We start from the raw sequence: 13,542 nt of genomic DNA, 5'->3' as shown, positions 1-13,542 counted from the left end.
AGTGGTCCAGTCCAGATATTGGGCTCCAGCTTATGGACTTGTACTTATGGACCCTAACTCAGAGAAACATCTATACAACTCCCTCTGGACATGCATAGCACCTGTTTAAGACCCAAGTCACACCAATAAGGCACATAAAAGACTGAAATAAATGCAAAAGAAGCATAAAATGAGGGTTTTGAGGTAGGTTCATACAATATTCAACATTCTGGGTACTTACAAGTGCCTGGCTCCTGGACTGGTACTTATGGACCCTAACCTAGCCTAACTCAGAAAAACACCTTCCTACTGCACATGCATAGCTCCTAACACCCTATTCACACCAATAAAGGACATTAAAGAGTGAAATGAAGTGTTTGAGGTAAGTTCATCATTCATTCATTGCCAGACGCCATGTATCCCAAACGGGGTGGCCAAGGGCTTAGAGTTAATTGTTTTACAGGGAGGTGCACTAATCCTCCACCAACCCCACTTGACACGTAGGGATGCCAACAGCATCTGGTGTTCCCAGGCGGTCACCCATCCAAGTACTAACCAGACCCAGCGTTGCTTAACTTTGCTGATCGGACGGGAAGCGGTATAGTATGGAAAAAAGTACAGTATGAAACATTCTGCTTACTTACAGTAAGTCCATGGCCATCTCAATGAATAACTGCCTCCTCTCGGACTCTGACAGTAAGAAGGATTTCCTGAAGCACTTGCAGTACACTGTTCTTGAAGTCTTGCACTGAACTTAGTCAATCGCACTCAGAAGTCCGTTCTCTTCACAGTGCGCACTCTTGTCTAACTTATGCTCCATTGTAACTTAATAAGTGTTGCACTCTTCTAACCATTTTCTAAAGCAAAAACAAACAAGTCTATTTACATTAAATGTTGTTTCAAAATTGTATTCTCACTCACAACTGTAAATCCTTAACACAACACACTGTTTTTTTTCACTGCACAACACTGTAAATTCCCGTGTGGTCTAGTGGAGAAGTTCTTGCTGTTTAATCACTGTCAGAGTCTGAGAGTATCATTGGCAGATGACCTAGGGGTGCGTCACTGGGTCGTGGTGATGGTGTACCCACTGCAGACGACTCTGAAGACAGATGCAAACTCACGTTGAGCAGTGACTCCACTGTGGCTGATGTGCTGGGCTGTGGCTCGGAGCATGAGGGCCTGTCTTGGGGAGGCAACAGAGTGGAGCCAGGGCTGGGCACAGCGGGGGTCACGGGCCTGAAAAAACTGTCAATTGTTGATTGACGCAAGGACTGACGATTCTGACGATTGATGATGCGCTGCCTGAAACCACGCGCTTCCTCCACAAGTCCCAAGGGCCCCATCTCCCTGTTGCAGTCCGGGTGTTCCAGGCAGTCGAGAATGAACTCTAGGTGTTCCCGGAGTGTGCTCAGCTTGGGGATGGCTGGAGTAGTGTCATGCTGAGAGGAGTCCGCGTCATCATCGCCGTCCTCGTCGGAATCTTCAAGCTGGGTACTGACACCTGCAACTGAAGATGTGATCTCGATATCAGACAGTGTCTGATACCCAGGATTGCCCTCGTCGTCATCCAACCACTCACGCACATCGTCCACATCAACATCGTCGCCATGCGTATGTAGCCGTGCATGGAAGTCATCCACGTCAAACCCTAGAAAATCGTACTCCACATCTGTTCCGAGAAGCAGACGAGACCAACCATTTTCTAGAGTCTTGACAGGGACTTCCTTCCATGCACTGGCCCAGTTGTAAATGGCAGAATTGATGTTGTAGCGGCGAAGGTTTTCCAAAGTCCGCTGGCCTCGCGTGTCCTGTCCCTCCCTGCGCTCGTCATCGTCCTCGAGAACAACAATCACCTCGTCCAGGAACTTCCGGCGGTATAGGCGCTTTGTTGCCACGATCACTCCTTGGTCCATTGGTTGGATGAGAGCAGTCGTATTAGGTGGCAGAAACATGCACCTAATCCGGCCATTCTCAGCCACCAAGTCCCTGTTGCACGGGTGAGCAGGTGCATTGTCGAGGAGAATGAGGGCCTTTACCTGGTCGCACGGGATTCCCAGTGTCTTCGTCTGGTAATTGATGACCTCCTTGACGAAGTGGCGGTGGAACCAGTCTTTGAAGATCTAGGCTGTAAACCATGCCTTCAAAGAATGGTACCAGACGACAGGAAGGACATCCATCACCCCACGAAGACACTGAGACTGCTTTGCACGGCCAGCAGTAACGGGCTTAAGCCGGTGCATGCCGTTAGCATTGGCACAACACAAAGCAGATATCCGTTGCTTGGCGAGCTTGCGGCCAGGTACATGCTTCTCCGTCTCCTCAGCTAGAGTGTTCGTTGGCAAAGAGCGATAGATTAAACCAGTTTCGTCAGCATTGTAGACTTGACCGAGAGTGAGGCCCTCCCTGTCGATCAAGCCCTTCACCTTGTGCCGAAACTCGTCAGCTCCATCCTTGTTAGCGTCCAAAGCTTCGTCCTGAGCTTTACGGTTGGTAAGGCCATGCCGTAACTTGAACGCAAAGAGCCAACCCTCGGATGCCTTGAAATCTAGGGCGTCGTGAAGCCTGGTGAACTTCTCAGCAGCAGCCTTCAGCTCCGTTCCACATACCATCACACCAGCAGCACGTTGCTGTTGATACCAAATCAACGTGGAGCGGTCGATTTCAGCAAATTTGGGAGTACACATCACCTTCCTCTCCACGTTGCATTTGCTTCTCGACGAGAAGTCAGCCGTGTACTTCATGAGTTTGTCTCAGGATCTCTTGATATCGAACAAAGTAGATCAGGCCAGGTTGAACTCGCGGAGGATGCGGGAAGACCACCCTGCATCTTCTTTCTCCAATATCTCCCGTTTCTTCTCCAGAGTCAACACCACTCTCTATAGGACTACATAATAGATAAATAGATAAATAGATAGATAGAGAGACAGATAGAAGCAGGAAGTCAAATGATGAGAAGGTGTTGTGTTTGCGAGAAGCGAGCAGCGCTAAACGCTTACACGGGGGAAAGCTGACGACAGCGGCCAGTAAGGAGATGATTCATAGCTGTCAGCAGTCCTCTCGTGAGAAGGTTCTGTTGCCATGAGGAAGGTGCGGGACACACACACACCCTACTACACGAGATTTTAGGAAAGAGAGTTTAGAAGGAGACAAGCGACCCTATAGAGAGGTCGAGACGGAGATTAGCTTGAGAACAGAGAGAGAGAGAGAGATAGCGAGACAGGGAGGTAGCTACCCAGGACTTATACTATTATACCTGTTTAATATTTCCAAGACAAATAAAGATAGTCCCATACTATTCTTTACCTCTCCCGTCACTACATGACATCTGGTGGGGAAACTACTACAAGATATAAAAGCCGCTCGACCACAAGTCTAACATATACTTCTCTACAATTAACTACAAAGTCTTTACGACATTTGGTGGCAGCGGTGGGATACGAACCTCGTCTACGAATCAACATTAAATTCCTACAAAATATCAAGATTGACAACAACCAACAATATCAGCTCCTGCCCCCTCCGTCTCCCAGATCATTACGCTGATGCAGAGGTCAAGAGATCACTCGACGCCTTGCAAGTAGCTCAACGACAAACCAGCAAATCTGCGGACATCGTCTCCGAATTAAAAGCAAATTTCTACAAAAGCAACCGAGACTACAAGGTTAGCTTCAGTTCTACAAAGTCTACAGCCATCTACAATCAACTACAGCCATCTACAATCAACTACAATTAACAACTCTACGAATAAATCACTAGAGAAGAGGACAGAGAAAACTTCCACATAGAATAAAGGGAACAAACAAACGAAGAGTGAGACACGATTTACAACTCATCTTACTCACTCGTCTTCACTCAAGTTACTCATCGCTACTCATTCACTCACCACAGCTACCAGTGTGGGAAGCCGACGTCACCATGTGCTGAGATGACATCACAACGCGAGTCTGCCATGCCAAGCAACGTGTGACGGACACCAGGCACTTCTCACCCACTACTCATTACTCATTATTCACATAGCTCCTACTCATATTCACTTATTTTCACAGTTAAGTTGGAAATTCGACGTTCTATGTTGAGGTTTGCCTGGGACAGCCGTTAACCACTACAAATACCAGGCCATGGAGTTTCCTGAGTAATATCGTCCATCAACACACCACTAGAATTATCAAGAGATCTTCAATCAAACCTGTATTTTCTTCCGAGATCGACTTTTGTATCGACACACCTCTACGATCTGTATCAAGTGGGTAAAATTATACTTGCTCATTTCTTCTCAGTGCTAAAATTAGCTATATTCAACTTATTTAATCATCTAGTTTGCTAGGACATAAATAAACAAGAGGCGTATTTCATAACATCATATCTTAATGACAGGAATATTTTCGCAACCACCCACGTTAATACCAGATGACACACAAATTGCCACAACATCAGACTCACAATTCAGAGACAGCCCACCCATTGTACAACCCACACCACACGTTATAGATAAGGAAACAAATACGGGAGTTTCGGATGATGAGTGGGAAACCCCTTCAGATGTTGAGAGTATCGACTTCGCAGCTGCCTTAAATACGTATGCCAATATACTTAACAGGGTTCACCGGTCCGGTCATACATATTCTACCATTCCCTCACATAACGATAAACTCGTACAAGTTGAATTAACAGGGCAATCATTAAAGATGAATCAAGAAACAAATACTGCTGATCTAAAAACCACACCTCACGTTTTTGTGTATCACGAGGATAAGACTGCCCCAAAATTCTCTGGCACAGACAAGGATCGCATTGATGTCATTTCATTAGTCAGTCAGTGCGAACAAATGTTCATCAAGCGCCATATACTAGATGAACAAGAGAAAATTGCTATTTTTTCATCTTGCATAAGCCAGGAAAGATGTCCAGCAAGCAATTTATTGCGCTCCGATAAGCTACATCGTGCTAGGACATATGATGAATTTAAAACTGAATTTCTGAAGAAATTTTCTGGAGGTATGAACTTCTTGCCAGGTATAATTCCAGAATTACATAAAATTGTAGATCTTGTAAGGGAGCACACTACAAACCATGTGCTCAGTGAAATAACTGCTGATGTCTCCACAATCAAGAGAACCCTATTAGCTACTCTGGAGAATTCTAAGTGGATAACAGATGATGGAAAGATGTCCCCAGACCTCGTCGTGGACATCATTGGTTATGTAGCTGCCTTGTGTAAATTACCTGATAGAACCCTTAAGATCGCCAAAACAATCGCGTACATCCCTGGAATGTGCTTACTAGACTTAATGAACGAGGTAGAGATGCAGTGCAGTAAAGCAGGTGTGGTCGACACACATGCACATTCTGGTAGAATCAGGGTACCTGAGACAGTATCAGCTGTGAAAACATCAACACCGACCCCAAACAGAGAACAAAATCGATCGCGACCTGAAATGAGGCAGCCCAAACAAGCAAAGACGCCTAGACCTCGTTCCCACACGCCTTCCTACAGGCAGTTTCATAAGTTTTCGCGCAGCCCGAGTAGGTCTCGCGCTATAAACAACAATTTTTATGGGAAATCACCTCGTAGGTCACAGTCAAGGGATAGGTCCATTCTGTGTCATTACTGTGCAAAACCAGGACACACAAGGTATGAATGCTTTATCAAGGCAAAAGAGGATAATCAAAAGACACAAGGGTTTGGTCCTTACTGTAGGCATCATAGATACCAAGGGCACTGGACTAGTGATTGCAAAACAGTAGAAAAAATTGTGTCTATGTTCAAATCGGGGGAAGACCAAGTCATGACAAAAAACGAACAAACATAAAAAAGAACAAGGTTAAACTTCACATAGGAGGCATGTTGGGAAATGAGTGTATCTTGATACCAGCTGTATGTGAGGATCAAAACGTTTCCTTATTTTTAGATACAGGCTCTCCAGTGAACTTAATAACACATGAAGAACTCAATAGAATTCTTAAAAATAAAAAGAAAGTAACTTTTCTGGATGAAGCTGATTTAGAATTAAACACAGTAGATGGTCAAGAGATTACAGTAAAAGGTATGATAAGATTAAATCTCAGTTTCACAGAAACTACAAGACCATTCTCTGCATTGTTCTATATCGTTGAAAACTTAGCAATTAAAGCTCATATGTTACTGGGCTTAAGATCCATGAGAACTGAGAACATAACTATACTCCCACAAATGAATGGAATAGACTTTGATAATGAATTTATAGAGGAAATAACTTCAGAGCCCTCACCGATTAGTAGAAGAGAGCCAAAAAGAATTGGTAATATTAAAGGCTTAAACAAACATACACAAACAGATGAGTGTATAGATCCACTTACACCAGCAACCCCATCCTCCAGAATTAGTGACTCAGATAACAGTACTGATTTATCAATTTTTCCAGCCCATCTCCCTAATGATTTGGTTATACCACCTAATTCATACATGAAGGTTACCATAAAGAGCAAATTACGGAAAAGTACTGTTCTTGTCTTAGAAGAATTATGTAAAGTAAAAGGATTGTCAGTAGAAAACGCATTATGTCATACGAACGACGAAGGGCTAACTCAGATATTCATTATTAATCACATGAATGGGGAAGTTCAGTTGAAGAAGGGAACTTGCATAGTTAATATTGAAAAATGTTTAGCCCCTGTGAAGGAAATAAATATTGGTGGAGTAACAAGTGAGATAAAATCTACGGATAGAGAAAGAATAAAAGAGAATTTAATTCACTCAGGTGAATTTGACGAAGAAAATGATTTGTTAACCCTGCTGGAAACACACAGGGACACCGTAGCCTTGCCCGGAGAACGATTAGGGTGTACTAACTTGATTAATCACATGATTAATGTGCACCCAGAAACACCACCAATTTTCGTACCAGCTTATCGCATACCACACTCCCAACGTACACTTGCAAATCAGTATGTCGATGAAATGTTAAAGCTTGGAATTATTGAGCCTTCAGTTTCTCCGTGGAACGCTCCCCTTTTCTTTGTGCCCAAGAGAAATGGAGAAATGCGTGCGGTAGTAGATTACCGTAAACTAAATAATCACACCATCCCAGACAGATTTCCCATGCCATTGCTAAGTGATGTGCTACAGAATATTGGTCCTGAGAATAATATATTCTCGACCATCGATCTCCTAAACGGATACTATCAGATTCCGGTATCTCAGGAGTCACGTAAATACACTGCCTTTTCAACTAACAGAGGCCATTATCAATATACAAGAATGCCAATGGGACTGAGGACAGCCCCTGGTACGTTCCAGCGTCTTATGAATTACGTATTGTCCGGAATTTTAGGACAAGGAATATTTGTTTATCTTGACGATATTATTATCGCAACGAAGAATATTAAGGATCATCTCAGGAAATTAGACTTACTCTTACAAAAGCTTAGTGATGCTGGATTAAAAATTAAACTTTCTAAATGCAAATTTTGCTTTAAGGAAATAAATTTCTTAGGCCACAAATTAAGCTCTGATGGTATTCACACCACTGATGACAAAATACAGGCAGTGAGAGATTTTCCTGAACCCACTACGACTGACGAAGTTAGACAATTTTTAGGTCTGGCTGGGTACTATAGGTCCTTCGTACCACAGTTCTCTCATATAGCCTTCCCTCTATTCCAACTACTCAAAAAAGATGCTGTATTCCAATGGGAAGAAGAACAAAAAAGGGCATTTAACAATCTAAAAATTAAACTAACGAATGCACCTTGTTTAGCATATCCAGATTACACGAAATCATTTCTTATTTGTACAGACGCATCAGTTAAAGGATTAGGGGCTGTACTGATGCAGGAAGATAAAAGAGGAAAGAATCAACCAATTGCATTTGCCAGCAGACAAACAAGAGGTGCAGAAAAAATTATAGCACTACAGACTTAGAGGCACTTGCAGTGATTTTTGCATTACAAAAGTTTCGAGATTTGGTATATGGTTACGAAATCCACTTATTCACCGACCATAAACCACTGGTGGGTATGTTTAAAGAAAAACTCCTTTCTGGGAGGAGAGCAAGATGGAAATGTACAGTTGAAAACTACAATGTACAAATACATTATATACAAGGTAAAATGAATATAGTAGCGGACGCATTATCTAGGAACCCGAACACAATTCAGGTTGCGGCGTTAGATCTCAAAGGAAATATCCCAAACCACGAGGATATCGCAAAGGCACAAAGACTTGACCCAGTATGGTCAAAAGTAATATACAAGTTAGAAAGTGGAGATGACATACAATTACCCAAACTGCATGTCCCACTTGAACAATTCACAATGGTCAATAATACATTATACAAAATTAACTCTAAACAACCAAAACGCCAAAGAAATACTAACCAGTTGGTAGTACCTAATGACATGATACCCCAAGTATTACGAATGATACACGACAGCCCACATGCAGGACACCCTGGAAAGGATAAGACATTCAACCAAGCCCAGCTATTATATTACTGGCCTTCATTACGAAGAGATATACACAATCATATAGACAGATGCGAATCATGTGCGAAACACAAAGGATACCCAATCACACCTGCACCGATGGGTAATTACCCAGTACCACATCAGCCATGGGACGTTGTCGCTGTTGATTTACTCAAGATGCCATTATCATACAATAATAACCTATACTTATTCGTAGCAACGGATCATTTTTCCCGTTATGTCATTTTAGCTCCAATTAAAGATAAGACAGCAGAGACAGTAGCAAAGGCAATAACAGATAATGTAATATGTCGCTTTACTACCCCAAAGGTATTAATAAGTGATAATGGAGGAGAATTTAATTCTGAGATCTTACAAGAAATATGTAAACAATACAACATTAAAAAGGTTAACGTTTTGGCCTATCACCCAGCATCGAATGGGTTGGTAGAGAGACAAAATAAAAGGTATTAGATGTGCTACGACACATTCTCAGTGAAAATTATGCAAGCTGGGATGATTGGATTCCCAGAGTAGAGGCCTCCATTAATGGGTCTATAAATAAATCCATTGGTGACACACCACATTTCATTATATATGGCACGGATAAAAAATTACCATATGAGCTCCTAGAAGGTGACAGCATGCCTATATACAATTACGATGATTACTCTAAACTCCGTTTACGTGAATTCCAGGACATACACAAAAGAGTGCAAAAACAATTAACGATGTCCAAGGAAGAAATGACGGAGGCATTTAACAAAAAGGCAAAAGATTCACCTATCAGCTTAGGGGACATTGTTTACGGAGTCATTCATACGAGAGACAATAAATTATCCCCTAAATTTGAGGGCCCATACAGAGTAATTAACATAAAGGCAAACAAAGTTTTAATTAAGTCACTTTCAAGTGGCGAGGAAAAACATGTTCATATTGACCATTTAAAACGAGTTTCAAGGGAATTATCACATAATTATTCAGCCTCGGATACAACCGAACAGGTGAACGTACCTCAAGAAACCAAGCAAGAACACAACAAGGATTACAAAAAGAAATTAAGGTCATATACCAAACAATCGAACATAGGTGCAACTATTCCAATGAAATCTACAGTACATCATTTACGAGAATTAAATATCGATTTAAACTCCTTCTATAAATGAAATAACAGCCAACCGTAACGCACATCATCACTATCATCAACCACAGCTTTATAGGAAATTAATAGATTTTTTTTTTTTCGGTAGGTTACGATGAAGGGACTTTTGCTATGGATTCTCCTATACATAGTAAGGGTATATGCGCACCTAGACCCCAAGCATATAGTACGACAAGGATGCCTCATAGCTCCAACGGCCACGACTACAATCGTCAAGGATGTCATGAGTACTGAAATAAGTCTAGATTACTTGTATGACTTACCTACTTATATAGAAAGACTTGCAACGCCGATGCGAACTCTGGACTTCAAGATAGGGAATTATGTTTCACAATCACATATCACCAAGGAAGTGGATGAAATGGTGAAGTTAGCGAAATGGAAACTAGAACAGGCGAAGTCAACTATGCTCGTCATGATCCAAGATCTCCCATCTTCTGGAACAGAGGTGCTGAGCGACAGGAACAACATCACACGTACTCGCCAAAAGCGCGGTTTGTTCGATCTGGGCGGCGCAATTCTTGGGAACATCTTTGGATTGGCTACAGAGGATGACCTTAAAGAAATAAACAAAAAATTTAATAAGATAGCTCAGGTACTAACATACCAAGATAAATTCATCACAGGACAGAACTCAGCAATGAAAACAATTGTGAAAAATCTGAAACAAGCAGAAAACGTAGCTCTCGAGAGTATAGATAAAATAAATAACTTGGAGGGTAACGTTACCCTTTTCCAGCACTTCTCCATCATCACAGAACATATTGACACGATTCTACTACAATTAGAGAACACTAGAGATCATTTCAGGGCACTTATGCAAGGAATTTCGAATGCTGGTGATGGCAAGATCACAAATGACTTACTCCCAGTTCATGAGCTACGTCAGATAGTTAGTCAAGGCATACATACACATAAATTGAAGCCATTGTTCCGCAGTAGGGAATTTATGCAATATTACCCGTACTTGGAAGCAACACTAACACCAACATCAGTGATAGTTCATGTACCATTCATCACGGAAGACCTGTTCACAGTATACCAAATACACCCCTTCCCCTATAGAAACAACAACACTTTAGTCATCATCAACATCAACACAGACACCGAACTCATCATGGTCTCCAAGAGACGAGACACTGTCACTTTCGCAAGTGAGTCAACGATTGAGCGAAAGTGCCGCACATCCTTACATGCTGTTCATCTTTGTCCTGCGTACATTTTCACGTTTCAGCCTACTGATACGGTCCCTTGTGAAATGGCTATCATCAGCAATAACAATATTCATCATCATTGCAACTTCACTTTTGCTCCAGATAAACTTGTACACCATCAACGCATTGGACACTCGCAGTTTTTTTATTTCCCTCATAACACATCAGTTTACATAGTCTGTCCAGATATACCACCATCTCATACATCAGCCTCAGGATTATACATAGCACCAGACTACTGTGCGGTATTTACACCATCCATGTCTACTTTTTCCACCATCAATCACTACGCCATCCTCAATCATACACACAAACATTTCCACCCACTGCCTGATATGGACTTAAACATGAGCACAAGTATTAAGCTGACTTCACCTAAGTTTGAAACTATGCAGCTGATCAATGAAACAATGAAGCCCTGGGAAGATTTGAGTTTGAGTATGTTCAACCCATATTATGTGTATAGCCAAGCACCTTCTGTCTTCATAATTATCTGCATTGTTGTTGCAGTATTGCTGTTGGCCATGCACAGAATGCATGCAAGAATTGCTAATTTGGAGTCATTGTTTAGTGGGGGAGAGTTAACATCACAGTTAACCACCCTGAATGAAGTGTATATATTTTGTATATAGTATTAATTATATATATAAAAAAAAAAAATAATAATAATAATAATAATAATAACACAAAGAAGAATGACCCATATATGGCAGACCAGTACCATTATCTTTAAATGAAATATTAGTAACTCTTACAATATTCTTAATTTTAAACTATTTTTATTCTTGCATGTATGCAATTCACTATAATAACCCAAGTACATACTGTATTACAGTTAAATAATTTACTTTAATGCATTTATTCCAATATGTATTCAACTTATTTAAAATGTAATATTACTGAATAATCACTATTTACTATGCATAATATATGTATACAATATTCATACAATTATGTTACTTTACAATATTATGTATTTCACTTAATTAGCTTATAAGTTCATTATAATGTGTATGTAGTATGTATTAATATATTATAACTATTAAATGTCGATGGTACGTCATTTTCGCGCGGCCGAGCAAATATAGGACTACATAATAGATAAATAGATAAATAGATAGATAGAGAGACAGATAGAAGCAGGAAGTCAAATGATGAGAAGGTGTTGTGTTTGCGAGAAGCGAGCAGCGCTAAACGCTTACACGGGGAAAAGCTGACGACAGCGGCCAGTAAGGAGATGATTCATAGCTGTCAGCAGTCCTCTCGTGAGAAGGTTCTGTTGCCATGAGGAAGGTGCGGGACACACACACCCTACTACACGAGATTTTAGGAAAGAGAGTTTAGAAGGAGACAAGCGACCCTATAGAGAGGTCGAGACGGAGATTAGCTTGAGAACAGAGAGAGAGAGAGATAGCGAGACAGGGAGGTAGCTACCCAGGACTTATACTATTATACCTGTTTAATATTTCCAAGACAAATAAAGATAGTCCCATACTATTCTTTACCTCTCCCGTCACTACATGACATCTGGTGGGGAAACTACTACAAGATATAAAAGCCGCTCGACCACAAGTCTAACATATACTTCTCTACAATTAACTACAAAGTCTTTACGACATCTCTTCCTCTTGTCAGGCGGCGGGGCCATTATCACACTTACTAATAGGAGACCCGAGAGCAGCAGGAGTGCCTGCAGCAGGTAAGGAACCACCACAAAAGCAAGCACGTGGGCAGCCATGACGACGAGCGTGCACTCGCGACGAGAGACAGGTGGAAAGTGGGGAGGATGCAGCGGCGCTCTGTCGGACGTCGGAGGAATGACTCGCCACAACAAAGCTGTCCCGCGCCGCGTGTGCCAAGTTCAAATTACGGGCGGGAAAAATTTTTTTTTTTTTTTTTTTTTTTTTTTTTTTTTTTTTTTTTTTTCCCCGAATTTTTTGTGGTTTTCGGACCATTTTGGGAATATTGGATCCTGGGACGATTATGTCTGGTTAGTGGGGATGTTCGGATATTGGGCGTTCTGATATTAGAGGGATTACTTGGATTATTATTATGCCTTTGAGTCAGGATTCCAGGGACTTCAGTGGTTAAGTGAATGAATGTATGGCTCATATCACGGGTCATGTTGTTGATTAGCTCTCCTGCTGTCTTTTTGCTACTTCTTGCCATCTTTCACTGAGAAAACGAGATTGAGTTGATGATGATCGCAGCCCATCATTGCCATTGACTCAAGAAATCTCTCAGCCTCCTTCACACTTTCAGATTAACTAAAGTATTGAGTGGTAATTGAAATACAGTGATCCCTTGGTTGTCATGCATAACTGGTACCAAACGTGGCATGTCTTCTATCTGTTCATCTATCTATCTATAGTCCGACGCCCTAATCCTGCAAAGGGTGGCTGCAGACAAAACGCCTCCAAGTTGCTGTGTCACCCACCATTTGACTTCCCTCCCCCCAACTCACTACCCCCCCTCCCTCATATATGTCTCAACTCCATTCCTCCACCTCATCGTCGGTCTCTCGTTCTCTCTCCCTCCCTCCACTTCACCTACATACACCCTCTTAGTCAGTCTTTCACTCTCCATTCTCTCCACATGTTCAAACCACCTCAAAGTATTTCTCCTAATCTTCTCAACCACATCCACATCCACCCGACAACGTTCCTTCACTTCCTTATTCGTCAACCTGTCCCTCCATGTCACTCCACATGCTCCTCTCAGGTAACTCATTTCCACTGC

General features: G+C 41.8%; 1 protein-coding gene across 3 annotated transcripts in view; it reads left to right on the top strand.

Moving 5' to 3' along the window:
* Positions 1-13,542, top strand: part of LOC145396108 (serine/threonine-protein kinase DCLK1-like) — a 276,644-nt gene that overhangs the window by 238,453 nt on the left and 24,649 nt on the right. The window lies entirely within an intron of this gene.

Source organism: Coenobita brevimanus, chromosome 34 (assembly GCF_032717465.1).
Source record: "Coenobita brevimanus isolate Jiangsu-jjx chromosome 34, ASM3271746v2, whole genome shotgun sequence".
Taxonomy (NCBI): Eukaryota; Metazoa; Arthropoda; class Malacostraca; order Decapoda; family Coenobitidae; genus Coenobita; species Coenobita brevimanus.
The sequence above is the reverse complement of the archived record's forward strand: the minus strand, read 5'-3'. Positions and strand labels throughout refer to the sequence as shown.